The 25,957-nt window shown below is 40.3% G+C and overlaps 1 protein-coding gene across 2 annotated transcripts in view; it reads left to right on the forward strand.

Moving 5' to 3' along the window:
* The window catches only part of ENKD1 (enkurin domain containing 1), a 774,007-nt gene that overhangs the window by 223,852 nt on the left and 524,198 nt on the right, over positions 1–25,957 (forward strand). The gene's annotated exons all lie outside the window — the stretch shown is intronic.

The following is a 25,957-nucleotide window of genomic DNA, read 5'->3' on the forward strand; positions in this document are numbered from 1 at the left end:
GTGCATTTAGCAGCTATTGCAAACTTTCACAATGGATTTGACAATTCATCTGTTATGTCACACCGACTGTGCAAAACCATCATGAAAGGAGTATTGCATGTTAAACCTCCTGTCAAGCCTCCTATATTGCCATGGGACTTGACTTTGGTGCTTCAGTCGTTAACAAGTCCTCCCCTCAAGCCTTGTAATTCCTGTGATATCAAATTTTTGTCTTGGAAAACTCTACTTCTAGTAGCCATTACCTCAGCAAGAAAAGTATCTGAGTTGCAGGCCTTGAGAGTCAAGAGGCCATACTTGATTTTTCATAGGGAAAGAGTTTCTCTGTGTACTGACCCCTCCTTTTTGCCCAAGGTCATTTCTGGGTTTTCCATTAGTCAATCTATTGACCTGCCGATTTTCTTTCCCCACCATTCAAATAGAGGGGAATACCTTCTGCATACCCTTGATTTTCATAGGCAACTTCGTTTCTCCTTGGATAGAACTAAATCTTTCAGGAAAATGGATCTTCTTGGCTCAGAAACGCCATTACTTTCATCTACCATCAAAACAAAGTGTTCTTGCCTTCCAGAATAAAGGCTCACTCTACTAGATCGATAGTTACCTCAGTGGCCTTTCATTCCAGAGCCTCTATGGATGATATCTGTGCAGCGACCACTTGGGCAAGACCTCATACCTTTATCACTCATTAAAAATTGGATTTGACCTTCAGGGGATGAGCATCTTTTGGTTGTATGGTGCTCAGGAAAGTCCTTCCTTAGGGCCACCCAGGACTCAAGTAGCTGGGGACTTGGTCCTATCAGTAAGGAATGAATGAAGATTTACAACATCAGGTAAAGAAGTTATGTCTTACCATAACGTTCCATCTGTGTTGTAGATCTTCATTCATTTATTCATTACTTCCTTCCCTCCTTCCCCCTGCCTGGACTCCTGGTGGACTTTAGGATCTCCTTATTAGTTAAGGTATCTGCTCAGACAGAGCCTTCTTCTGTCACTATTATTATTTCTATACTATAAGGGCAGGCAAACTCGATTTGAAGAGACTATGAGAGGGGCATTGTGGGTAGGTCTTAGCTGAGAGTTTTTGGCTGACATGAGCTTGGTACCAGCCGTGTCGGTTCCGAGGAAAGAACTTAAGTCCTATCAGTAATGAATGAATGAAGATCTACAACACAGATGGAACGTCATGGTAAGACATAACTTCTTTTTTCTTAAAATAGTGGACACATGTTGGTTGAAAGTTAGGTCACATGAAGTCTATGATACTACTGACGAAAACGTACTGGTGTATGTCAACATTATTGTCTTGTGTAACATTGCTGGTCCTGCGGTTTACGTTTAAATAAATTGTGTGGTTTACGGTGGAAACTGCTATCCGAGTACTTCTTTTTGGATTCACAGTCCACACAAGTTCCCAAATCAAGAAAAACTGGGTCAGCTGTTGGGGGAGTATTTTCAGTGTAGTAGTTCCCTGGGGTGGATGACTTCCCAAAAAATACAATAATACATTCTTTGGCATTTAGTTTCAGTCCATGATTTTGTACCACTTATTTATTTGGGCCAAACCTTCCTTCAAGATGGCTAAGTTATTTGAGGATTCAGTGAAAGCTCCTAGCTTGCAGTCATCTGCAAACTTAAAGAGCACAGAAACGGCTAAGGGTAAAACCAAGGTGCAAAAAAATAGTAACAAAATGAAAAAAGCTGCACCAAGCTGACACACAGTAAACGTTTATTCAAACAAACACAAAATGGTAAGCGCTTTCACAACTACTGTTGCTTCATCAGACATAACTCCAAGATAGCAAAATGCTTATATAGATGCAATCAAAAAGCCAATAAACCTATTAATTTGAATTAGCCAATAGTCGATGTCTGTTAGAGAGCTAAATTTATTCCATTCCTTTTAAAAAAATCTTCTCATTTGAAGTTTGAGTTGTTATGTTCAACTACCAAACTTCCTATTAATTTGTGTCTGTTTTTATTATTATTCTACTAAAAAATGTGTAATGTCATTTCACCTTGGTGTCTTTGCCCTCTTTCAATTCCAAAATTGGTCTAAATCTACTACCTATCTCCCCTATTTCCTTAAATTCTTATTTATATAAAGTCCATATCCACCGTCTAAAATAAACAAATTTAAAACAAATCATTAAAATTCTTTTGAAAGTCCTTATCAACGTCATCAGACGTGATCCTACACCCTGTACTTTGACTATGTCCTTTTTTCTTTATTTTGTTGCTATAAAGGGGATGAGCACTGTTCAATGAATTCACATATGTTCAAATTCTAAAAACTTACTCTTACCATTTTCTTTCTTTATTTATTTCTATATTATATTTCTTCAATGAATACATATATGAATCCATGTAAATAGTAAAATGTAAGTTTTTGGTTTGATGTATTCATGTTGATGTATTAATTTTTCTTGACACTCTCCATAAAATAACTATATCATCTAAAAATCTGTATATTTTATCCAACATTCTTTTTAACCTACAGTTGACAATATATTGTTCCTCCCATTTGGCTCCTCAATATTTGCAAGGACAATATTTGGCACCTTGGGGGCATGGCTGCTTTGTTGATGGTATTCACCATTTAACATGATAAATTTATAATTTAAGATTAATAAAATAAGTGTTAAACTAGCACCACTAACTTCCACCCTCAGGTTTTCTTTCCCTTCTACCACCTGCTCAAAATCTAGTCCATCTGCTCCATCCTCGGAATACATCCAAACAAAACAATACAGCCCAAACATCGTTATAAAAAATAAATTCTAAATAAACTCTAAATATGTCTTGTTTGCTAAAGTCCCAGGAATCTTTTTAAAATCAACTTATTATTTAACCAAATATGCTTAGTTTTAAAAAATGCTTAGTTTTAAAATCAATTAATTTTTTTAATGGCAGCAAAACTATGGGTCTAAGTGGGGGGGGGTGGTTCTATGGGGTTTTGCATATCCCATGAATTTTGGGTATCCTGTTTTTATTTCTTCTCCAAATATCTGAAAGTTTTATCATCTATTACTTTCTATCACATCTTCTTCTCTAAAATACTAAGTCTTCTGTGATAGAGGATGTTAATTTCCAGTTTAGGTTATGTTTCTCTCCATATTTATGGATCTCTATTTATAGTATTCAATTTTCCTTCATATAAATTTTTTGTCCATAACTTTATCTGGTTTCATAATCCTTAATGAGTTATTACTACTTAAATGTTTAAACCTGTTCTTGTCTTCTTTTTATCGATTATTATGATGAACCCATCCTTTATCTGACTTTTTCAATCACTAATCTTCAAAATTCTTTGTTGTTCTTTTTCTTGAGGATTAACGAGTTGTTAAAAGTTGACTCTTTTTTAAAACACTTCCTTCCTTTTAAAACTTTTAAAAAACCAGCATTATTTCTAAATTTATTTTTTCCTTATAAATAACTTAATAACTAAAATATGTCTAAAAGTATGTGTGTTCTGTTCTCCTAGAATATTTCAATATATTTCAATCAAGTAAGTGAAAGTGGAAAGTGGTTGGGGTTGTTCATTAAACTATTGCAACAGATAGTGAAGTGTCATTATATTTTCACATCATCATGCACCATGCACCATTGTTCAAATCAAATTTTTTGAGAAGGTGGGGGTATTATATCTCCCTCCCCCTTCCTTCCCCGGTTCTTTCCTTTCCTCTATAAATAGAATTACTAATTACTTCTCCTTCCCCTTCCTTCCCCCCTTTCACATCATAATTATCTGTACCATCTATTGTCATCCCCAGTCTCTTTCTGTTAATAATCTTTTCTTCTGTTATAATAATTTAAAATATACCTTTTTTTTATTGATCTTGTTGTCTTGTTATAATTTTGCAGAGTGGTGATTTTCATACTCAATTACATCCTCTATACAATTTATTTTAATTAAACTGCTATCACTTCATCACATTTCATATCTATTTCCTTTCTCATTTGAAGGTATGCAAGTGTCCACAACTCAATTTTCCCCAGTTCCTTTTTTTTTTTTTTTTTTTTTTTTATATACTAACTTCATGACCTCTAAAACCACATTTGTTAAAAAACTAAACTAAACATTAAACAAGAATGAGAAAAGCACAGTATGTCACATAGTACCAACAATACAGTAACAATTAAATAAGAATCAAATAAAAAGGAGAACTAAACAAATTGCGAATAAGCATTACCCTTACAACTTGCTCAAATGCATAACTTTATATATATATATATATATATATAAAATATAAAATATAAAAAATATGTATAATATATGCATAAAGATAGATAAAACCTGTTAAAAAAATTTTAAAAACACTATTAATGTTTAAGTCGTCTAGCCTTTAAAAAAGGAATTAAAGAGGTAGTGCCATTTAGGCCAGGATATTTCTCAGCATTAAGTCTTAGAATCCATTTTTGTTCATGCCCCTCTGTAACATTTTCTATATCTCCTCCTCTTAAGTTTCTAGGTATATGTTGTATAACAAAGAACCTAAAAGTGTGAGAATTGTCAGTGCAAATTACATGGTTAGCTAGCGCATTAGATTCCTTACGATTATTAATATCTCTGATATGTTCTAATATTCTGTCTTTCAGCATCCTGTTAGTTTTGCCTACATAGAATGCAGGACATTGCTGACAGAAGCAAAAATAAACAACATCAGTAGTTCTACAATCTGAATACTGGTGAGAACATATCAAAAAATGTCTAGTAGGATGTGTATATTTATTCTTACTAAAAATATATTGGCAAGCACTACATCTCCTACACGGAAAGGTGCCAATGCGGGTAGAAGGACTCACGATTTTTTTGGATAGGGGTTACTCAGTTACGGATATTAACAGAACTGTATCTGAAGCTTGGAAATTGAGAAATACTAGATGCAAGACTTACCTAAATACCAACACTACTGTTGGTACCCTAGATAGTAATGTTACAGCTAGGAATGATTTTAGAGTTGTGTTTCAGTTCTCCAGTGGTGTTAATCAATACACGGAAATTATTAGGAGACAATGGCATTTGCTACAGGAGGTCCCTGGTCATATTGAGAAAGTTGGACAGGCCCCCACTTTTAGTTTCAGGAAGAATAAGTCCCTGAAACAGCATTTATGTAATGGGGAAGCACGAGAGACTGTGAGTCTTTCTATCCGCATTGGCACCTTTCCGTGTTGAGTACCTGGCACAAGGTTTCAGTACTTTATGCAAAAAACTTTGAAAAGTGACAGGAGTGCCATGAAGTTGAGAATGTAAGAGTATAATAAAAACTACTTTCATGGATGTAGAATGCAGTCTTGTGTTTGGCTTCATTGATGAGGGGAATTGCTGGCACCCCTTGATTAAATATTTTGTGGTCAAAAACTTGCTTTGCATAGCCTTTCTATAAGTTTATCCACTTTGGGCATTAGATAAGTGTCAAATTTGGACATGGCATTCGTTTTCCAGAAATGATTACAAAATCTTAGAGAGCCATCTGGTTTAGGGATCATCACAGGTGTATTCTTCCATTCACTTTGTTTCTTTTTGTACTTTGGTATCTTACATGGTTTTAGGTTTACTTTCTCACCACCAGAGTACAAATATGATGCCTTTTAAAATCTGCTCTACTGCATAGCTTGGAAAAAAAATCTGTATTTCTTAGTAAAAATACTTTTGTGTCTTGCTTTTGGGCCTTAGACTTGTTTTGTCTAAACAGCAAGGATATAATTCCCTGATACCATACTAATTGTATCTGTATCAGCTCCTAAGCTGACATCAGAAGGTATTGCTTCTCTCCATGATTTTAATATATTTATGTGGTATATCTTGTTTTGGTTTCTGTTTCCTGTTTCTTGTGTAGTTCGTTTTGTTTATTTTTCTCTACCACCTCAAAAGGTCCTTGTTCTCTTGCCAGAAACTTATTTTCAACAGGGGAGTAATATTAACACCTAGTACTCTATGCTAACCTCTTTAAGTTTTAAGTATTATATATATATATCCTGTGTTGCACCTTAGTATAGTTTATTGTAACAGTTTGTTAAGGAACAAATGTGTAAGGTGTGGAATCACACTTCTGAATGGGTTTTTTTCCACTTCTTCCTCCTCCCAGGTCTCCTTTGCTATGCCCGGCTAGCCTCAGGTGTATCTGATAGCAACTCAAATGGGGTTAATCTTGTTGCTTGGGGATCTTTCTCTTTTAGCAAGAAGAAGGTAGAGAAGTAACTGGTCCCATTTCTTACCATCCTGTTCTATAGATTCCCTTTGGTATAGACATCAGTTTTATTTAAATGCTCCATTATCCTATCAGGTTGTGGGTGGTTGACTGACATTTCTATTTCACTTTAAAACATTTGCAAAGCTGGTGCATTTACTTGTACGTAAATGGGGTTTCCTGCTTCATGGGTACTTAAAGAATCTGTACCGTGAAGAAAAGTAATATTAGTTTTCTTCGGCTTTTCTCAAGGTACTGCTTCAGAACAGTTAGTAACATAGTCAATAATCACTAGAATTATTTAGTACCTATTGCTAAATTGTACCAACGGACCTTCAAGATACACGGCCTTCCACTTGAATGAGACTTTAGCAGTAATAAGCGTAGGTATCAATAGCTTTCTGAATCCAGGATGATGTGCTTCCTTTGACATTTTGGTTAAGATGCACTGTAGTAATATCAGGGCAATAAAATCTGTCTAAAATTCTGGCTTTTTTTCTTTGTGCATATTGTGTCCACCAAAGATATGGCTATGGATCAGTTCCATCGCAAGTATTGTAAAAGGTTTTGGAACTGTCATTTAATGCAGTACTTCTCTCTTTCCTTCATTAACACTGTAAAGCAAGTTATTACTCATTTCAAAATAATGGGTATGGTATAGGACCACTCTCTTCATCTCTCTGTCATTCTGTTTTGGCTATATTTTCTCTGGCACTGTTTAACGAATTGTGTACCCACTGTGCATTCTTAAACTTTTCATTGCTGATTTGCAAATATGCCAAGTTAGGAACATTGTCTGCAGTTCACTTATGTGAAGTTGACGGTCACCTACAAATACAAGTACATGAGTTTCTTCACCTGCTATTCCTTCTTTTATAGTAGGCAGCTTATACCAGTAACTTTATTTTGTTTTTGATTTGGCAATTCCTTTACTTTTACCTCGGTAACTTCTGCCTCCTTACATGCTACTGCTGAGAATCATTTTTCTAACTTAACCACTTGTTATGGTAGTAAAGAGGGAAACCTGGGACTATGTTCAGGTTTCCATTATTCTCATAGTGGGTTTATCACCAAGTTTCCCTCCCTTCCTCTCTCTCTCAGTCTCTTCATTTAGGCAGCATTCAGGATTTTAATAGCTGATCTCTTCTGGTAAAATTCCATATAATGTGGTATAGTTTCTTCCCTTTCACTTTCTGCACTGACTTTTCACTAACTTAACAACTAGGCTTTCCTGGTAAGACTCAGTAAAAAGTTTCTGGAATCACACAGGACGTGTGTCACTAGATCAGTGTTGTAGTAGAGTAAGCTGTATGGGGTGTATCCTGCCAAGGATCAGACATCTGATCAACTTCCAAAGCCTTACACGCAGCCTTACAATCATTAGGGCTCAAGAGCGAGCCAGTATAAAAGCAGACATACAAGCACCAAAACCAGAACTTTCTTGCCATTAAAGCAACTAGCAGGACTTGCTGTCTGCTGCAACTTCTCAAGTTTGGAGGTCTGCTAGTTTTCGTCAGAGTGGACAGATAAATATTTTGTTGGGGGCTTCCATTTTTTCAGAGAAAAGAGTCCCTGTTCTTCTCTGAATTCATGTCTAAGAGAAGAGGGAAGTGTTTATGTGGTTGCTAAATTCCTATAAAGATCACCACACATTCTGCCTTTTTTGCTTACAGGAGGAATGCAACATTCAGCCCTGTTTACTATTAAAACTTTTAGAAGCAAACATAATTCCTTCTGTTACATTCAGAAAACCAAAAGTTTAAAGTTCCTACCTGTAGAATCATGGAGCAGAGTTCCATTTCCTCAGATGTTCCCCCCACTTGTCCCAAAGAAGAGAAGAAATGAAAAAAAGTATCCAGTGAGAATTTGGTTTCCATTAAGGCTTTTTCTTTGCCTTGGTCTTTGGCAGTTGATTCTATTGTGGCCATTTTGGAGCCCTTGGTTCATCCATCAGTTTCTCTTAATTCCTCTGGCATTGCTCCTCATGACACCACTAAGAGCTGAGACACAGGCACATCCTCCAAGTCCACTCAAATGTCCTGTTTGGGCAGGGGAGAACCACTCTTGCTGGAAAGGATGAGGGGGTGAACGTTCTTCCGTTACAGATTTCTAGGATGATGACTACATCAGAGCTCTTGTTTTTGTTTGACATCGCCAAGAAAAGGACGCACAAACTTAAACATAATTCTGCTCCTTTATCCCTGTCAGCTAAGTGAGTGAAGGAAAAATGGTTCGCCTTTGCCAAAGGCTTATTTAAAGCCTTGCAGTTATTGCAATCTGAATGTTTAGAGCTGTCTAAAAGAAAAAGGTCTTCCTGTCCTTAACATTGTGATTCAGAGTCATGTTTAATCATAGCCTCACCTCAGGCTTCGTGCCCACTGAGTGGAGCACAGCTACAGTTATCCCACTCCACAAGGGGAGATCCACCTTGGATCCCAGGAACTACTGCCCCATCAGTCTGACGAGCCTGATCTGCAAGGCCATGGAATGTATTATCATGGAACGTATAAACAAAGACATTGGCAACCTTCAAACACTGGACCCTACCCAGTTTGGGTTCGTGAAAGGCTGATCTTGTCTCCTGAACCTGATTGACTTCTTTGAATCAGTCTCCAGAGCCGTGGACAAGGGTAAGGTGGTCCACACAGCCTATCTGGACCTCGCCAAGGCTTTCAACACCATCCCTCTGGAATCATAGATAAACTTACTAAGCTGGGCATTAATCCCTATGTCACTCGATGGGTTGCCAACTGGCTTACTAACAGAACCCACACTATAAAAGTAGCCGACTCCAAATCAGCTCCAGACAAGTGACAAGTGGAGTACCTCAGGGTTCAGTCCTGGTACCGCTCTTGTTTGGCATCTACTTCTCTGAAGTACAGGCCAACACTAAGGGACTCTGGCTAACAAAGTTCGCAGATGACTGCAAACTGGGAGCCATTATTGAATCCCCAGATTATGTGGATATTCTACAGAACGGCCTTACAGAAACAGATGCTTGGTGCCAGAGCCATGAGCTCAAGCTCAGTGCCAAGAAATGTATAGTTATCCACTTTGGGGAAAAAACATGTACCGAAAGTGTGATAAGAGACTTAGGGACACAGGTGGACAGTGGTCTCATCTTCAATAACCACATTGCCACAACAGTCAGGAAATCCTTCTGTGTGGCACACCTCATCACTAAGGGCTTTTCATTCAGAAAAAAAGTAGGTCATTGGCCCACTTTTCTCATCCCTCATTAGACCCATTATAGAATACAATGCCCCGTTTGGTATGTACCTCTCAAGACATTTGCAACAACTGGAAAGGCCACAGAAAAACCTCACTAAAAGAATCACAGGCCTAAAGCAGATGCCCTATGCTGGCCATCTAAGAAACTCCAGCTATACTTTGTCGCATATTGTCTACTCAGAGACTATCTCTGCTTAACATACAAGGCCATGTCAAACCCAGAGCTTAATCCCAATCCCTCATAGCCACACGCTCCAGAGTTCTAAACCTTGTCATCACAATGAACAAAACATGCTGGAGGGAGAGGTTCCTGACCCAGAGACTCCCCAGACTCTGGAATAGATTGCCCATGCTCTTTGGCCCTCTTCAAAAGGAACCTTGATGATTGGATGGGAGATAGGAAATTCACCCCGGGGATCACGCCAGTCGCCCTGCTAGACAGGGGTCCAGGGAAATAAATACTGTGGGAAGAAATAGCCAGAGAATTGTTATAGCTAGGCTTGTATAGGCCCTAGGGCCAATAGCCTAGTACCAACCTATGAACCTAATATGCTGAAAGTAGGCTTGGCTCATACTACTCAAGTTTCTAAAACAGATAACTGGTAGTCTGAGTCTGAGGAAGATATATATCATCAGATTCCCCAGCTGAAGAGTTACCTTTTTCTGACCATTAGCAGAATGAAGGAATTACTTAAGTGTGAACAAAAAGAAATGTCTGAGACCCAGCAAAGATTTTATGAGCGCCTATAAGTAGATTCTCTTCTACCAGTGGCAGTCTGTCCAGTTCTAGCAGTTGTAGGGGATACTTTTATTGTAGCCAGCAGTTCTTCTGACAGTCAGCCACCAGTTCCTAGGAAATAAGATCAGGTATACCAAGTTTTGCAGTATCACACATTTCTTTTTAGGAATTGTAGGGCAGATCCTGCAGTCCTTTCCCTTTTTAAATCTGCTTCTTTACAGTAGCTTATAGTTTCTAATGCTATTCCATAACATAAAGATGGAAGAGCTTTTGATAACTTTGAAAAGAAGTTGTATGGCTCTTCTAACTTAGCTTTCAAAACACTAAAAGTATATATGTCAACATTTTTTTCTGACTTCTTTTCAGTATAGCAAAAAATAGTTGATCTTCCTTCTTCTGACAGTAACGCATCTTTAAATTCTTTACTTTCCACAGTGTCTCAGGTTATTAAACATATTTTAAGTGTTCCTATGACGTAGGTTCATAGGAGGTTACTAGGCTAGTGGCCCTAGAGCCTTTACAAGCCTAGCCATGTTAATCCCAAGTATCCCCATTTGTTCTTTTAGGGTAATTTGCAGAACGAATTTATGAACTGAGCAGGTCTGTGATCAACACTGGCTACCCCTATCCATGAGGGACATGGGTGCCAACCCATGGGTGAATTTGTGGTCTTCCATACAATTGTCTGGGTTGCATTTCAATAGCGTCAGTGAGGAGCTCTGTTTTACATAAATAGTGAGTCTATAAGGCCCATCAGGCCCATAATTGAGTACAATGCCCCTTTTGGGATGTACCTTACCAGACACCTGCAGCAACTGGAAAGACCACAAAAGTACCTCACCAAGAGGATCAAAGGGCTCAAACAGATGCCATATGCTGCCCGGTTAAAGAAACTCCAGCTCTACTCAGTGGCATACCGCCTGTTCAGAGGCGATCTGTGCCTGACATATAAAGCCATGTCCAACCCGGAATTAATGGACATGCTGCACCTCAGAAAATCCAAATCCCATCGAGCTACGCGCTTGAGAGACCTGAACCTCAGCACTGAAATAAATAGGACATGCTGGAGGGACAGATTCATAACCCAGAGGCTCCCTTCACTCTGGAATAAAATCCCAGTCCAGGTTAGGCAGAGTCCCTCGTTGACTCTCTTCAAGAGGAATCTTGATGAGTGGATGGGAGATCGTAGGTTTACCCTGGGTATCACTTCTGTGTCACTGTTAGACAGAGGCACAGTATACTAACCTCGAAAAAGGGCATAGCAAAATAAATTTAAAATGGGTGGCGAAAGCCACACACATTCTGGCTAGGCTTATAAATGCCCTAGGGCAGATAGCCTAGTATGAACCTATGAACCTATAACTGAGACTCAGAAATCTCTGAGAGACATATCTGCCTCTTCAGCATGATCTGTTAATGTCATAAGCTAGGACGAGATCCTTAGAACTAGTGACTCTTGAGCCATTTGACTTGTGGATGTGCAGCATTTCCATTAGGGCAGGGTTGGAGATTGCCCTATAGGCCAGGCACAATCAGCAGCCTATAAGATACAGAGTATACACAGGGCTTTCAGCCTGTCCACGTAGGTCATGGTATGGAGTCCTTGTATTTTCTTAGTTATTTTCTTAGTGAGAGACTTCTGAGGTCTCTATGTGGCTGATGCTGTTTCTGCAGCATTTATCACTGGGTCAGTTATGCAGAGATTTGCTTAGCTGCATACTCAGACGTTACCAGAAGATGTTAAAGGAGAAATTTTGAGTGCACCTCTGGACATAGAATTGATATTTGAATCTTCTTCTGCTGAGGTCCTCAAGATGTTTGATGACAGGTGAGCTAATCTAATAATTTTTTCAGATTTTTCAGTCTCCTATCCCAAATAGAAGATTTTCTTCTAGCTCAGGTCTCTTCTGTAGGAACATGTTCAAGCAATCTCAACAAAAGAGAGGAAAACAGATCATAAGAAGCAGTAGCAGTGATGTTCCAAAATGAAACGAGGGCCTTTGCAAGCCCATTGACAGTCTAAAACAAAAGCAGTTTTATTATACCAACCTTTCATCTCCTTTTCTTCCCCACCCTATCAAAACTTTAAAACTTTCCCAAATCCTATATATTAATTCCCTCTTTATCCAGGTTACTTCAGACATCTGAGCTCTAATAATTATTCAGAAAGTTTACAGCTGGCAGTGTGAAACACTACTCTTATTCAATAGATTCCTTCTCATCCAAGCAGTCAGACATCCATTTCCTCCTGTTCTGAATCAAATACAGTCTCAGGGAGTAATACAGCCTGTCCCAACAGATAAAGTAGAGTTTTAATCAGTGTACTGGTGCCAAAGAAGGAAGAAACATGGAGACCCATGCCAGACCTCTGCATGTTAAAATTCCAAAATTCAAACTTCTTTCTCTGCAGTCTCTGTTGGCCTTCATTCCACCTTTCCTTCCACTTTTCTGTTAAAGCTAGATGTTTCCTATCATTACATTCATGTTCTCAAAGATTTTAGATGCCTTTAAAGATTTTCTGGTTCACAATTTCAGTTTTCTGCTTTACTATTTATGTTATCAACATTTTCCCTTATTTAGACGATTGCCTTATGTTTGCAGATTCTTTATTAAGCTGTCAACAAGCTCTTATTTAGGTTATCGACATTTTTCCTTATTTAGACAATTGCCTTATATTTGCAGATTCTTTTCTAAGCTGTCAACAAGCTTTTCCTTTTAAACAATCTTTTTCTCAACCTGGATTTTCTAGTAAACCTAGAAACACCATCCCTCATTCCATCTGATAGGGTAGTGTTTCTGGGTTGCCACCTGGACACATCTCTCAAGACAACCTTTTTTCCTTAGGACACAGTGGACTTTTAGAAGGGGCAGTTTCTAACCTGTTTTTCACAACAATCAGTGACTTTGTCAGGATATTCGGATTTATGGCCTCTACAGTTCTCATGATTTCTCTAGCGAGGCTTTATATTCCAGTGCTGAGTTTTGTCAGGAGGGAAATTGACTGATGGGTGAATCGGTTATCCCGCAGTCTGGGCCTGCTTTAATCCTCACCAACCCCCTATTGAATCTGTAACCACAGATGCATCAAATGTCACATGGGCTGTTTCCAAAAGGTGAAAGAGCAATAGAACAATCAGGACAAAAAGAAACATAAATATCATTGATATTATTATTATTATTATTATTATTATTATTATTATTATTATTATAAGTTTTCAAATCATTAAACCATGTTTGGACTCCAGGACTCCTTTTAGTAATCACATTCAATGCCACAGTCATGTGATGTATAAACAAATGGGGTGGGTGACCAGGTCTTACCCCAGTGCAGATTTGCTGTGATAGCCTGAGAACTGACAAATCAGATAGGTCTATCTCTACAGGCTGTGTACATTCTTTCAGAGCAGAATTTTGTTATAGACAGGCTTGGCAGGACCAGGACAGACCCTACAAGTGGAACTACATCACAAGGTTTTCCAAGATGTTATCCACCTATGTGGACCCTCTCGAATAGATCTGTTTGCCTTCATGCAAAATAGACAGAAAGAGCTGGAAGACAAACACCTTTTTTCCATGCACAGGAATGTTCCTATATGCATTTCCACCCTTTCTTCTGATAACCAGAAGTTTTTAAAGATTCAGAAGGACTCTCCAGAAAAAGTACTAGGAACTATTTTTTGGCCCAGGCAACAGCGGTTCTCCATTCTTATGTAAGTTTCAAAGGGCATTTACCACAGGCTTCTTCACAGGATGAATTTTCTCACGCATGACAAAGGCTAAGTGATTCAGCCCAACCTTCAAGTTCTGCAGCTGATGTGCAGCAGGTATAAAAGAGGCTAAGAAACATGCAAATAGAAAATTGTATTTGGCTAATTGAAAAAAGAATATCTAATTGGTTCAGTAGAGTGAAGCAAGATCCTATTAAGACTCAGACCTAAGTGGTTCTTCAATATTTGTGTGAGTTATTACCCTCTGGCCTTTCATATTCTTCCATTAAGATTCATCTTCCAGTCATTTATGCCTGTTTGGCTATAGACCCCCCCCTTTCTTCTGTATCACAAGTGCAGCAGTTCCTGAAAGGAGTATTAACATATTCGTGCACTTAGAAAACAGGTGTCTGCTCCTTGGGATCTTTTTTTAAACACCTTTATTAAATTATCACTTTAGACATAGGCATACTTACATTAATAGGAAAGAAAACAAACCATATTATCACTTTTTTCCATCTGCATTTATATACATTATAGGTTCATAGGTTCATACTAGGCTATCTGCCCTGGGGCAATTATAAGCCTAGCCTGATTCTGTATGGCTTACGCCACCCCTTGATTAGAGTATACAGTGCCCTTTTTAAGGTTTAGTTTACTGTGCCTCTGTCTAATAGTGACACGGGAGTAATCCCTGGGACAAACCTACGATCCCCCATCCACCTATCGAGATTCTTCTTGAAGAGATTCAGTGAGGTGCTCTGCCTCACATGAACTGGAATTCTATTCCAGAGTGAAGGGAGCCTCTGGGTTATGAACCTGTCCCTCCAGCAAGTTCTATTTATTTCTGTGCTGAGGTTTAAGTCCCTCGAGGGTGTGGCTCTAAGGGATTTAGATTTACTGAGGTGGAGCATGTCCATTAATTCTGGATTTGACATAGCTTTGTATGTCAGGCATAGATCGCCTCGAAGTAGGTGGTATGCAACTGAGTAGAGCTGGAGTTTTTTTAACCGAGCAGCATATGGCATCTGTTTGAGACCCTTGAGCCTCTTGGTGAGATACTTTTGGGGTCTTTCTAATTGCTGCAGGTGTCGGGTAAGGTACATCCCAAAAGGGGCATTGTATTCTATGATGGGCCTGATGAGGGATGAATAAAGGGGCACGATTACCTCTCTTGATCTAGATGTGAAACCCTTTGTGATGAGGTGGGCTATGTAGAAGGTCTTTCTAACCACTTTGGCAATGTGGTTTTCAAAGGAGAGATTGCTATCAACTTGGGTCCCTAGGTCCCTAATAACTTTCTCTGTACTTAATGGGTTTCCACCTATGTGGTAATTTGTGGGCACATTGTTTTTGCCAAAGGGTATGACTATACATTTTTTGGCATTTAGCTTTAAACCATGACACTGGCACCAGTTATCTGTCTCTGTGAGACCTTTTTGAAGGATGTTTGTGTCAGCTGGAGAGTCGATTATGGCGCCCAATTTGCAGTCGTCTGTGAACTTGGTGAGCCATAGTCCTCCCACGTTTGCCTGTACTTCAAGAAAAGTATATACCGAACAAGAGTGGTCCCAGGACAGAACCCTGTGGGACGCCACTTGTAACCGGTTTCGAGTCTGACATGGCTCCAGCAACTCTCACTCTGTGGGTTCTGTCTTTGAGCCAGTTTGCGACCCATCTTTGACATAGGGGTTTATATTTAAGCGGGATAGCTTATCTATGATGCCTGAGTGGAGTATTGTGTCAAATGCCTTTGCAAGGTCCAGATAGGCTGTGTGGACTACCTTCCCTTCATCTATGGCTTTGGTGACTGTTTCGAAGAAGTCAACCAGTTTCAAAAGGCAGGATCTGCCCTTGACAAAGCCGAACTGGGTAGGATCTAGTGTCTGTAGGTCCCCAATGTCTTTGTTTATGAGCTCCATGAGGATCCTCTCCATAGCCTTGCAGACTAAGCTAGTCAGGCTTATGGGGCGATAGTTTCCAGGGTCTGTAGAGGCTCCACCTTTGTGGAGTGGGACCACTGTTGCTGTACGCCATTCTGTGGGCACATATCCTGTAGTGAGGCTGAAATTGTATAGCTGTTTTATTTGAGGGATTAGTTCCTCTTGGGGTTCATGTAGGACGCAACCTGGGACGCCATCTGGTCCCATGGAAGCAGTGTTTTTTGCTTTGGAGAGGGCAGCCTTCACCTGAGCATCAGAGATGTTTGGGAGGCAGCCCTCTGCCGGGATAGATACTAGCTCTTTTGGGGTGGAGAAGTTTGCACTGAACCTGTCTGCCAGGATATTGGCGATGTCTGTGGGTTCAGTGTATTTTTTGTCGTTTAGAATCAACTCAGAACAAGTCTGGGAGTTGCATCCCAGGTTCTTAACATAACTGAAAAAAGCCTTATGATTGTCTTTGGTGTCCTGTGCAATTTTTCTCTCGAAGCTGGCCTTGGAGGATTTTATGAGGGATCGTAATTTTTTGCTTGTACTGATCAGAGATGCCTTCCCTATTAGGGATTTTGCTCTATCATGTAGTAGCTTCCTCCTTCTGTTGTACAGTTTATTTATGGCAGGGGTCCACCAGACTGGGCCTGCCTTTGGATGATTGGGTCTTGGTTTTGTTTGGGATAGCATGATCCATGCATTCCTGGAGATGTCCGTAGAATGCGTTTATATAGGATTCTGCAGTTTGGGCCATAGTTTCCACTGGCCCTGGGGCCTTGAAGGATTCCACTTCAGTTTTGAGAAGTGAGAAGTTCACTTTTGAGAAGTTTTTCACTGTGGTTTTCTGGGCTGGGGTGGGGTCGGGATGTGGACATCCAGTGAAATTAATTTATGGTCTGATCTTACCAATGAGAGATATACTTCTGGTGTGGAGCATAGAGTCCCCATGTTGGTAATGATCAGGTCTAGTATGTTGTCCCCTCTTGTGGGAGTGGTGACTAGTTGTTCCATAGCATTTGAGTTTATAATTTCCAGGAACCTTTGGGCTAAGGTGCTGGGGCTTGAGTAGTGCTCCCAGTCAATGTTTGGGTAGTTGAAGTCGCCCAATATAATGGTGTTCGGAGAGATCTTCATGTTCTCCATTGTTTTCAGGAAAGCCGAGTGGGATTCCTGACTTTGAGAGGGTGGTCTGTAGGATGCTATAAACTGAAAAGCAGTCTTGCCCACTGTTAGTTGCACATGGATGGTCTCTGATACTTTGTGCAATGCCACTAACCTGGAGGTGTGGATATCCTTGATAAATATGGAAACTCCCCCTCCTTTTGTGGTTCGGTCCGGGTTTTGGGCCGAAAAGCATGATATGAGGTATAGCCTGGTAGTGCTGGGGTGCTCTCTGGAGCCTTGAACCAGGTTTCTGTCACTGCACAGATATCGATGTTCTCCATACTGAGGAGAGCTTCGAGTGCATGCATCTTGAGGTTAAGACTTCTGGCGTTAAGCAGCATTACCTTTAGTTTCTTGTTCCTTGTGCTGTCTATGGGGGTGGGTTTGACTTTTGAGCCTTGCCTAAAAAAGGCACTATGGGGGTGGCAAGAGCCTTTGCCAATATCCGAAAGCCCAGTGGTGACAGGTGCAAGCCGTCCCTAGCGAAGCAATGTGGCTTGTCGAGCATGTCATCCCAGGCTGACAGACACTGGATCCCCTTTGAATGACACCAAGATTTTAGCCAATTGTTAAAATTGATCATTTTGTCTTTGTACTGTGGCATCATTCTAGGTGAGGGTAAGATGCTGCTCAAGGTTAGGGTCATACCAGCCTGGGCTACATGATCAGAGAGCTCCTCTATGTCTCTTTTCATGTAGTCCAGGGTCATTCACACCAGCATGTACAATGACTGAGTCATATTTGTATTTGCTTTGGAGTGACCTGAGTGCTTGCGTTATGTGGCGGATCCTAGCACCCGACAGGCAGCTCACCGTGACCTTCTCTTTATTCAGCCTGGTGAGCGGGACATCCGTGTGTCTGACAATAGAGTCACCTATTACAAGAGTATCAGGTGTGTTATTCAGCCTTAAGGGCTGTGGCTGCTTGGCACACTGACTTTGTGGGCTATGTGCGTGTTTTGTTTTGAGGTAGCGTTTGGTTGGATGTCTGCTTAGGAGGTCTCTGTTGCTTAGGTAGATTTTTATTTAGAGCCTCCGAGTATGTTTTTGTGTATTTATGTGTTTGGTTCGCTGATGTGGTGGGACTATGTGATACTGGAATTGTGTTGTGTGAGGTTACCTTCTCCTCCTGACTGGTTGCACCAGTTTTGAGATGAGAGAGCTCAGCCTCCAGTTTGGCTAAATAGTTGCATCTCTCACATATATTTGAACCTGTTTGGAGGAGGAGAGGGTTGTCCGTGTACATGAGACAGTTGTAACATTGCCTCAAAATTCCCAGATTCACCAGCTGGACTGGAGAGGAAACCATTGACTGACCATTGGACATGCTAGAGTAATATAGGGAAACTGAATTTAAGATGGACCAATAAAGGACAGGGTAATCGTAGAGAGTATAAGAGTAAGTAGTGCTTATGGTTTAATAGTGCTAACTTGTAGGATTACTTAATTGGACCAGTGAAGGGCCTTAGAATGAGAATATGGTGTTTAAATTGAGAGATAGAGCAGTTCTAAGGGAAAAAGTGAAGAGCAGACTTTGTGGAGCCAGGAATACTTTAAACCCAATTAGGCGGCGCTGCCCGCTATTGCGCTATGCACAAAAATGCGCAAAACCGCGGAAAAGAGGGTTTTAAGAGAGGAAGATGAAGGAGTTTGGAATTGACCCAAAATGGCCAATAAAACTACAGTTTCAAGTCAGTAACCACTCCCACAGGGGCAGGCAGGCTGCTCAATGTTTTTCACTGCCACTGATCAACAGAGAGACTTCCCTTTAGCCCAAGCAAAAAATGGCCTCCAAGAAACTTACAAACAGTTCAAGAACAGCAAACCTGTAACTGAACTTTTTTAAATCTCAAAAAAGTGGGAAAAAAGCAAGATTTTTTTTTTGTTTTTTTCAGAGATAGCAGAGGTTCACAAGTATCAACAAGTTATAACAGTGCAGTAAATGACCCCACACAAGAGTGCTAGGCCAAAGACAGATAAAATGCAAGTTTTGAGAAAAAAACGATTTTAAAATAAGTGCAAACAGGGAATTCAGTAAACAGCTCTAGGTTGTGCTCTAAATACAGTTACTAATACAGTTACTAGACATTAAAACAACTGGCTCTGAGTCAACATTACATAAATTGCTTAATTCCTGCCTTCCCGTAAGGTCTCACTCCTCTTCCTGCACATTATCCTGCATGTATTGTTCCCACAAATTACATTTATTTTTATGAAATTTGCCCCTTGCCCATTTTTTTTAAAATTCCTCTTCTAGTTCTTTTATCTCTTTTACAATATTTAGTATTTCAAGTACAGTTGGTTAAGATTTTGATTTCCATTTTAAAGTAATTGTTTTTTGACAGCCATCATAATTAAACTTAATAAGGCCTTACTGTATAAACTAAAGGGACTGAAAACATTTTCACTAATTTCTTATGTCATCCTTTTCACCCGGGATGCGCCTGCAAATGGTCCACTGAGATCAGTGCAGTACTCTGGTAAAGAACTGTAAATAAGTAAATAAATAAACACTTTATAATTGTGGTTTAAAATTGAAATGGGTCTATTATAAGCTGGGACTGATGGGTCTTTACCGTCCTTGGGTAATACAGCCACGATAGCTTTCTTCCAAGATGTTGGTGCTTCCCCACCTTTAAATACTGTTAAACAAAATGTTATAGATCTTTAGCACTTTCTTCCCTCCTAACCCCCAGACTTCCACAGGAATACCAGCAGCTCCTGGAAACATTTCTGAATCTTGATTATACATCACTGTTTTTATCTCATCTCCTCGTATTTTAACTGTTAATTGCGAGTGTCATGTACCTCTAGCCTTGGCATATTTAAGTCTTCCATGAATATTTCATTTATGCACTTTCTTGATTTCTACTTTTCTCTGCTTTATACAAATTTTCATAAAATTTCCAAAATATCTCTAATACCTAGAGGATTCCTTGTCATTTTTCTTGACATAAACTCTCTAAATTTGCTGATAACCTTTTCTACTTTTTGGTTTCCAAGTCATTGTGCCTAAAGATTTTGTGCTCTGGAGCTGTTATCAAAAAATAGTTGCTTAACAAAATTCTTTCTAAATTCTTGCATATTATCTAGATAATTATTTTCTCTTTAGCACTCTGCAGTTGTTGTTTTGTGAGATTCCTCTTATTCTGCAGTACTTTAATCTTTGTCAGCCCTTGTAATTAATTCTTATTACTTCCTGAACATATCTCTTTCCCTTTCAGTTTTATTTCTACTCTATTTTAAATTCCTGTTTCATTTTATCCCACTCGCTAGCTGTAACTTTTGAAGATAAGATATTTCTATCTTCCCTGATAATTCTTGAATAATTTCCACTACCCATTCCCTACATTTCTGTCTTTTTAACAGGTAGCTGGAAAAGCACCAGTGCCTCATTTTTACTTCATTACCCTGCATTTTGATCTTAGTTTTTATTTTTGCATGATCTGAAATAGTGATTGGAAGCTTTCAATTAAATGCATGTGTTCCTGTAAAATATAATTTCTGTCTAGTCAAGCCTAGTTACTGTACCTTGGGGAATGATATGTAAATTCTGTCTGAGTTAGTACTATTGAATTCACATCTTCCATACCACACATTTTCATAAATTTCTTCAGAAATCTACCCTTTTGTTATATTTTTCCTTCTAGGTTCCCCAATACATCCTCAGTATTGCAAATTAATTTCCATTCCCCAGCTGTAAGTAATATTCCCTGCAGAAAGCTGATTAATTCTCCCAAAATTTTCCATAATAGCAGTGTTTGGTTGAGTGCAAATACATGCCAGTGTAATCTTCCTCCCTTACTCCCACAAATCTGCCATTATTGTCTTTTTTTTTCCTCCTGTATTTCTATTGAAGCCCCTCTAGCAATTACTCCCCTTTTCTTTGTCCATGATATGCTGCTGAATATCCATCCTGAAATCCTTTCACATGTTCATTTCTTTCCAACTGTGTTTCTTTCAGCACTGCTATTTACACTTAGCATTTCTTAATGTAATTCAGTGCTCTTTCCTTTTATATATTTAAATTCATTGCTCCTAAAGTTAGATTAGACTTTTTTCTGATAAATACAGATCAGTGGTTCCAGTTTGCCGGTGCAATTTTTCTGAAGCTATTTTCAACTACTGCCAACATAACTGGTAATTTCTACACTGTTATGGCTTCTTTTTCATTTCTTTTTAGATTGTAGAGCAGGATCCTTGTTTGAATTTTTGATAAACTCCACATCATACCCATTATATGCTTGTCAATTTTATACTTTTTTTGGTTGTGCTTGATAATTGACAACAATGCCTGGTGCACTAACCTCGTTAGCAGATGTATGAATTCATTTTATTCATATTTTATTGACTGGTATTTCTTTACCAGGACAGTCCGACGGGGCTTTTCAGAAGACATCCGGGAAGAAAAGTTCCAAGGTATCATATTTAGGTTCATAGGTAGGTACTAGGCTATCAGCCCTGGGGCCTATACAAGCCCAGCCAAAAAGGTACCCTGGTTTTGCCACCCAAGAAAATTATTTTCCTGTGCCACTGTCGAGCAGAGCCTCACAGGTGATCCCCGGGGTGAATTTCCTATTTCCCATCCAATCATCAAGATTTTTCTTGAAGAGTGCTAATGAGGAGCTTTGTTTGATATAGATAGGTAGTTTATTCCAGAGTATGGGAAGTCTCTGGGACAGGAATCTGTCCCTCCGGCATGTTCTGTTTATTGTGGTGACAAGGTTTAGGTCCCTAGAGCATGTAGCTCAGAGGGATTGGGATTTCTTTAAGTGGAGCATGTCCAACAGCTCTGGGTTTGACATAGCTTTGTATGTTAGGCACAGATCACCTCTGAGTAGGCGATATGCGACGGAGTAAAGCTGGAGTTTTTTGAGACGGTCAGCGTAGGGCATCTGTTTGAGGCCGGTAATCCTCTTTGTGAGGTATTTCTGCGGCCTTTCCAGTTGTTGGAGATGTCTTGTGAGGTATATACCTAAAGGGGCGTTGTACTCTATAATGGGTCTAATGAGTGATGAGTAGAGGGGAACAATGACCTCTTTTTTTCTGGATGAGAAACCTTTTGTGATGAGGTGTGCCACGTAGAAGGATTTCCTGACTACTGTGGCGATGTGATTGTCAAAGGAGAGACTACTGTCCGCCTGTGTCCCAAGGTCTCTTGTCACACTTTCGGTGTTAAGTATACTACCGCCTATGTTGTAGTTCATGGGTACAGAGTTTTTACCAAAGGGGATGACAATGCACTTTTTGGCATTGAGCTTGAGGCCATGGCTTTGACACCAGGCATCTGTCTCAGTGAGGCCCTTTTGTAGGATGTCCACATCGTTAGGAGTTTTGATTATGGCTCCTAGTTTGCAGTCATCTGCGAACTTTGTTAGCCAAAGACCTTCTGTGTTAGCCTATACTTAAGAGAAGTAGATACCAAACAGGAAAAGGCCCAGGACTGAACCCTGTGGTACTCCACTTGTCAGTGGTCTGAATTCGGATTTGGAGTCTGCTACTTTCGGGTTCTGTCAGTCAGCCAGTTTGGCAACCCATATTGTGACATAGGGATTTATACCTAGTTTAGTGAGTTTATCTATAATTCCAGAGTGGGCGATGGTGTCAAAAGCCTTGGCAAGATCTAGATAGGCTGTGTGAACCACCTTACCCTTGTCTACGGCTTTGGTGACTGCTTCAAAGAAGTCTATCAGGTTTAGGAGACATGATCTGCCTTTTACAAACCCAAACTGGGTGGGATCCAGAGTTTGGAGATTACCAATGTCTTTGTTTATAAGTTCCATGATGATACGTTCCATGGCCTTGCAGACCAGGCTCATCAGGCTAATGGGGCGGTAGTTCCCTGGGTCCGTGGTGGCTCCCCCCTTGTGGAGTGAGATAACCATTGCTGTGCGCCATTCAGCAGGCTCAAAGCCTGAGGTGAGGCTATGATTGAACATGGTACTTAGGTGGGGTGCCAGTTTGTTCTGTAGTTCGTGTAGAATGCAGCCTGGGATGTTGTCTGGTCCCATGGATGCTGTGTTCTTGGCTTTGAAGAGTGTGTTTTTTCCTGTGCAGCCATGATTACAGGAACTTTGCATTCTTCCGGTATAGAGATGGGCTCTTTAGGGGGTGAGAGGGGGGTAAAGTTAGCACTGAACCTATCTGTCAGGATGTTGGCAATATCAGTTGGGTCTGTATATTTAGTGCCATTGTGCTGTAACTCAGAGCAGATCTGAGTGTTGCCATTCAGATTCTTGGCATAGCTATAGAATGCTTTGTGGTTGTCTTTAGAATCAGTGGCGATTTTGTTTTCGTAACTAGCTTTGGAGGATTTTATCAGGGATCGCAGTTTCTTACTGAGGCTGACCAGGGAGCTCCTCCACTCGTGGGATTTTACTCTCTTTTGCAAGAGTTTTCTGTTGTACAGTTTGTTTATGGCAGGGGACCACCAGATTGGCTTCCTTTTTTTGGAGGATGGCATCTTGGTTCTGTTTGGGATATCACGATCCATGCACTCATGTAAGTGCTTATAAAGTGCAATTGTGTAGGATTCAGTAGTCATATCTGTACTGTCCATCTGCATGGGTGTCATGAAGTTCACCTCTTCTGTCTTAAGAAGCATGAAGTTGGCTTTGGAGAATTTTTTTATTATGGTTTCCTTAATGGGGGTGGGGGCAGGATGTGGATATCTAGGGTAATTAGCTTATGGTCGGATCGGACCAATGAGGCATTGACTTCAGGTGTGGAACACCGGTCACTCATATTGGTAATGACTAGATCTAGGATATTGTTGCCCCTGGTGGGGGTTTGGATAAGTTGATCCAGGGCATTGGAGTTTATGAATTCCAGAAAGCGCTGAGCGAAGAAGTTGGTACATGAATAGTTTTCCCAGTTAATGGTGGGGTAGTTGAAATCGCCCATTATTAGGGTGTTTGGTTGAACCCTAATATTTTCCAGTACATCAAGAAAAGAGGAGTGGGAATCCTGGGGCATGGTGGGTGATCTGTAGCAAGCTACAATTTGGATTGCAGTTTTGCCCAGAGTTAGTTGCACTTGGATAACCTCGGCTGCATTATGCTGAGCAACTAGCCTGGAGGTGTGGATACCCTTAATGAATATGGATACACCTCCGCCTTTGGTGTTCCGGTCCAGTTTTCATGGTGTTCCGGTCCAGGTTACATGGCCGAAAAGTGTGGTGTGAGTTATAGCCTGGTAGTGCAGGGGTGCTCTCTGGAGCCTTGAACCAGGTCTCAGTCACTGCACAGATATCGATGTTCTCCATTTTAAGGAGTGCCTCGAGTGAGTGCATTTTGAGATTTAGACTTCTGGCATTGAGTAGCATCACGCTCAGTTTTTGCTTGCCTGTTCCTGTTGTGGGGGTGAATTTGTCATTTGAACCTTGCCTAGAAAAGGCACTATAGGGGCGGCAAGAACCTTAGCCAGTATCTGGAATCCCAGTGGTGACAGGTGCAGGCCATCTCTGGCAAAGCATCGTGGTCTGTCGACCATGTCATCCCAGGCAGACAGATACTGAATCCCTTTAGAATGGCAACAGAAGCTTAGCCAATTGTTGAAGTCGATCATTTTGTCCTTGTACTGCGGCATCATTCTGGTTGATGGCAGAATGCTACTCAGGGCTAGGGTCATACCTGCCTGGGCTACAAGATCGGAGAGCTCTTCCATGTCTCTTTTCATGTAGTCCAGGGAGGTACGTCTCAGGTCGTTCACACCAACATGGACAATGACAGAGTCATATTTGTACTTGTTGTGGAGTGACCTGAGTGCGTGGTTATGTGGCGGATCCTGGCACCCAGCAGGCAGCTGACAGTAACCTTCTCCTTGTTTAGCCTGGTGAGTGGGACATCAGTGTGCCTGACTATAGAGTCGCCTATGACTAGTGTGTGTTTGGTACATTGTTTTGCCTTATTGGCTGTGGTTGAGTGGCACACTGAGTCTGTGGGCTATGTGTCATTTGGGTTGTGTTGGGGGGTGGAGGTTGCTTGCATTTCTGCTTTGGAGGTCTCTGTTGCTTGAGCAGATTATTATTGAGAACCTCCACAAATGTTTTTGTATTTGTGTGTGTGGATTTTGGTGGTGTAGATTTAGTGAGACTATGTGATGAGTGTGGTGTGGTGCAAGTGTTTACCTTCTCCTCTTGACTGTCAAGTTCAGTCTTGATTGGAGAGAGCTTTACCTCCAGTTTGGCTAGATAAGTGCATCTCTCACAGGTTGTAGTGTTGGGTGGTAGGAGGAGAGGGTTGTCTGTGTACATGAGGCAATTTCTACATTGCCCCAAGATGCCCAGATTCATCAGACAGACAGGAGAGAACACTGGGAGCTGACCCTTGGACATGCCTGAATAAAAAACTATTTTCCTCTAGATAAGTGAGGAAAGTGAGTACAAGAGCTGTTTTCTCTAAGCAAGTGAGGAAAGTAAGTACCAAAACTGTTTTCCTCTAGGTAATGAGGAAGGTTGAGTGCTGTAGTAATTAGTAGGTTATTTAGTGCTTACAAGTTCTGAACCAAGTGCTGATCACGAATAAGCAAATTCAAGTGCTAAAAGTAAGAATCTGTATCTGGACTAAACTAGTTACAGGAAAGGGGGGGGGAAACAAGTGCAAATGTGGGCTTTTAAATCAGAAAGTTGAGAGAGATGGAAAAGCTGCCCAAATGGCCAATAACTACAATTTCTGGGCCAGAACCACTCCTTATGTGGTAGATAGATTACCTAGTGCTTACCACTCCCACTGATAAGCTAGAAGGCTTCCCTCCAACACAGAAAGCTTGGGGAGGGGGGCTCAGAAGCTTACATACAGTCCTGGATACAGCAAATCTGAATCTGGACTACACTAGTTACAGGAAAGGTTTTTTTTTTTTTTTTTTTTTATATATACAGAAAAGTAGCTAAAACAGCAGTCAAAACAATTCAAATACAGTGCAAGCTAGCACACTTGAGTATGTAGCAATGTTAGACCAAACAGTTTAAAAAATGCAATTAAATTAAAAATGACTAAAA

Source organism: Protopterus annectens, chromosome 9.part0, assembly GCF_019279795.1.
Source record: "Protopterus annectens isolate FY-2018-M chromosome 9.part0, PAN1.0, whole genome shotgun sequence".
In the NCBI taxonomy this organism is placed as follows: domain Eukaryota; kingdom Metazoa; phylum Chordata; order Ceratodontiformes; family Protopteridae; genus Protopterus; species Protopterus annectens.